The sequence below is a fragment of the Rhipicephalus sanguineus genome, chromosome 6 (assembly GCF_013339695.2).
Source record: "Rhipicephalus sanguineus isolate Rsan-2018 chromosome 6, BIME_Rsan_1.4, whole genome shotgun sequence".
Taxonomy (NCBI): domain Eukaryota; kingdom Metazoa; phylum Arthropoda; class Arachnida; order Ixodida; family Ixodidae; genus Rhipicephalus; species Rhipicephalus sanguineus.
Window position 1 is genome coordinate 42,173,337 of NC_051181.1, and position 3,893 is coordinate 42,177,229.

Consider the following 3,893-nt stretch of genomic DNA (forward strand, 5'->3'; position numbering starts at 1 on the left):
TCATGATAAGTTGGACGTCTCATTGGAGGAAGTCGGACGCAACACAACAACATAACAAAAAAATGTTGACCAAATACCGCGCCGCTTTCGACTTCATCGACCATTCATGTAGACCTTTGGTTTTAATCCAACCACAAGTCTTTGCATGCATAATGTTTCGCCATTGACACCCAATAGGCTTCTTTAATTACTGCGACTCCCAGTTTATTGGACGACTACGAGCGCCAATACAGTCCATAGCGTACAAGCGAAACAACACACGGAATTCAAAGCGTCCAAATAAATTAAAAAGCACCAGCAATCATCAAGAAGCCTTAAATGGCCGTGAATTAACTCAAAATTTGCCACGGCACCCAGATACCCGCCGCAGTTACATGTTCTAAACAGCCATATTGTTCGTAAGAGTGGTCCAGACCACTCTTGGGATTTTCTCGTAGCCACGCTGTTTCCGCGCAATTTTTTTGCTTCGTGAATCCACTTACGAGCCTTTTTCAGTGACGTCACCAAATATAGCAACTGCATCACCATCGCTGACATGTTCCTGGACAGTCACAGCGCGCTTTACCGCAGCGGCCGATGTGATAACGATGGCTCTTACGACGTTTTTTTCGCTTCGTGAATCGACTTACGCGACAAAATTTCTCTTACGCGACAATTTGCTCGTAAGTGAGTTTTGTGAATTCGGCCCCAGGTGTCCTGCCTTGCAGTTATGGTGAAATGTAGCAAAAAGGTAGCATTGCAAAAATGTTCAACATCTTGAAATGTTTCCCTGTTTTGTCAATTGCTTCAAAAGTGAAACTGAAAATGTGCTATTGCTAAATATACTGTTCAAAAAGCAAGCTCGTTATATAACTTTTTCACATACCATCATACACAAATGCACATGTTTGCACCTGTGTTACACCTGCTTGCTGTATGTTTTGCATACTGCAGCAGCTAGGGTTTCGGAAGGAGATTGTGTCAATCATCGCGTAAAGCCGGGCAAACGATTGTGCAGCCCTGAAAAGGGCTGTTTGGTTGCTTCTCATGCAGAGATGGTTAGAGGCGTGAGATGCGTTTGATGAGATGAGCAATATGAATTCCGGGACCGCTTTGGTCTGTCCAAACGAAGTGCGTTGGTTGTGCGGTGAACCAAGCACCATTCATGGATGCCGTTGGGTCAGTGGATTTTCAACAGAGAGGAAATTGTTGCACACACTGAAACTCTTCACGAACAGAAGCTTCCAGCGAAGAGTCGATAGCAGGAAATTTATAGATGATAATGGCAACACATTTCTTGGTTTCCAGCTCATGCCGCAGCTGCGAGATGGGGGCAACCGGCAGGCCGAGGCGCTGGAGTTACTAGCCGCAAACACCAGGCGGCAGGGCCAGGCATCATTGGAAAGCTGCGCCAGGTTCAACTTCTCGGTGACGCGGTCCACAAATTGCAAGGCGTTGGTACCCTCGCCCGGGCCCTCATTGCAGCGGAAGGCACCTGCACAGTGATTTGTAAAGACTAGTTGTACATATATGTAGATTTATTTTTGTTCACATCACGAGCTATGATACGCTGGTTTGCTTCAATGGTGCCCTGCAATTTTCTTTCAGTTAATTTTCTTTTTCTGCATATCAGAAGCACTGATGTGCTGTTTCATTGTACATAGTAAAGTGTAGATCAATGGTAAATCTTGTCCTGCGATGTCATTTGTTTTTAATCTCGTCGTGCGAGGTGATGCATTCAGCAGTTTTGTAGTACATGTGCATAGCACAGTGTGGTTTCATTTATAAATCATGTTTTGCCATGTCATTTTTTAAAATCTCATTATACAAAGTCATGCATTGAGCAATTTTGTAGTATATGCACAGAGTGCACTGTAGTGTATCTTTATGTTTATAGTGTATACGTGTAGAATATTGTGGCACACTGTACGTTTTCTATCGATTTTTACACGTCCTAGAAAAAAAGAAAAGCGTTTGTGAAAGGTCTAGGTTGCACAATTTTGAAATATTGCAAGACCAAAAAACAGTTGACGAATACGTGTTCTGTTGCTTAGAAGTGTTTAGATAACAGGATTGGGTACAAACAGAAATCAATAATAGAGGAAGACATATCAGCAACCAACAACTTGCATTTTTTAGCGAGTTCAATTAATACCGGTTCGACTGTGCCTTGTTTTCATGTAATACAATGACTTTCGTGCTGCGAGACGCGTGTGTTGTTGCAGAGGAGCAGCAGGCACTTTGTAATAACTCCATTTGTATATTATAAAAGGAAGCTACTTTTGTATTCTTTTCCTTGGCATTAAATTTAAAGGATATTTATTTATTTTGCTTTTTATGTGCATTGCTCGTGATACTTGTAATAAAATTTCAATTCTGACACCACCCTTGTTGTTCATTTCATTTACAAGCACGATTCTTGTTGCATTAAAGCTACCGCATCTTGCTGTCCTGATTCAAACAGCCTTTTCCGGTTACCACTTTGGCTGTGAATGGCACCATGTGCCATTCACAGTTGAGCTCTCACTTGTGCTTAGTGTGAAGCGCCATATTTTACAACCTGGTCGAAGCATTTCATCAGCATGGCGTTGTGTGACAAGGGGGCATAGGTCGGCAAAATCACTCATGAGTCGACTCACTCAGATTCAGATCGAGCTGTGAGTCCAAGTGAGTAATACATTGGTGAGTTCGAGTCCGGCTGAAAACATTTTAGTGAGCCTGAGTCCGAGTGAATCCGCTTGAGGAAAATTTTGGTGAGTCTGAGTTTGAGTGAGCCCCAAGAGCAAAATATATTTCACGAGTGAGTCAGGGTGAGCTTCACATTTTTTGCCAACCTATTCAAGGGGGTTATTCATTGATAGGAGAACGCTGTTTCGTTGATATGTGTAGCAAACATTTGAAGCGTAGTAAAAAAAAACAGTGACAAACACATTGAACAAAGACAAACACGCACCACGCAATGCTGCCGAGGTCGTTGCAGGCGGCGGCGTACTCTGCGCAGGTGCTCAAGCATGCAGGCCCTGTAGTTCTCGAAACAGGTTCACTACACGGTTGCGCTGCTGCTGGCTCCCGTTGTGGTGGTGGTGGTGGTGGTAGCTCAGCTGCTGCTGGCAGCAGTCAGCATCGTCGGTGTCGTCATCGTTTCCTTCGAGAACAGGCTCATGTGCCGCCAACGCAATGTCGTGCAGAGCTGCACAAGCAGCAATGATGCTTGAGCAGCTGTGCACAAGCTTACAGCGATGCACCACTCCACAACATTGCGCAATGGCGGTGTGGGCCTTGTTGTAGTGGTCATCAGGGGTGCCACGAGCTGGTCGTCCGGGCACTGGTGTCAGGAACCACGGTTCTAATGTATAGCTGGAGTCTCCTGCACGAGGTCGGCAAGACAGCTGTAGTGATAACATCTTGAATGTGGCAAGCATTGACAGCACTTACCAAGCAAGCCGAAGTTTTGCTTCCAGGTGCTGACGGAGAGGGCTCCCCCGCCATACCCACTAGTCATGACATGACCCCAGGAAACATGGACTGACATCCAGAGGTCGGCATCACATGTCTGCAGAATTCAATTCAGTCAAAATTGTACCCATAAATGACCTTGGGTACAATGTTGGGTATTATGTTAATGTAACTACATCTGTCTTCACTGTTACTGACTGTTGAAACATAGCTATGGACAAATCATCGACAGGGTAGGACTTGTACCATAAGTTCTAACACGAGGACAATGCAGTGTCAAAGGGTAGTCTGCATGTTTACTGCTTGGACCAACCCATCATTCAGCCACCAAAGCCTTTTAACCAAATTATTGCTGTATGTTTAAGGCAATGTATCACGAAATATCTACAACACGAAAAACTTCGACTGAAAAAAGGGTTATGAAACAATGCGTATTTAATGTACATGCTAGGGCGCGT

General features: G+C 44.4%; 1 long non-coding RNA gene across 1 annotated transcript; it reads right to left on the minus strand.

The window, feature by feature from the left end:
• Nucleotides 1-1,248: 1,248 nt before the first annotated feature.
• On the minus strand, nucleotides 1,249-3,464 carry LOC125758957 (uncharacterized). Its single transcript, XR_007416497.1, has 3 exons — nucleotides 3,415-3,464; nucleotides 2,933-3,346; nucleotides 1,249-1,474 (listed from the first exon to the last, which is right to left on the minus strand). It is a non-coding gene; the product is annotated as an uncharacterized LOC125758957 (long non-coding RNA).
• Between the last annotated feature and the right edge of the window lie 429 nt (nucleotides 3,465-3,893).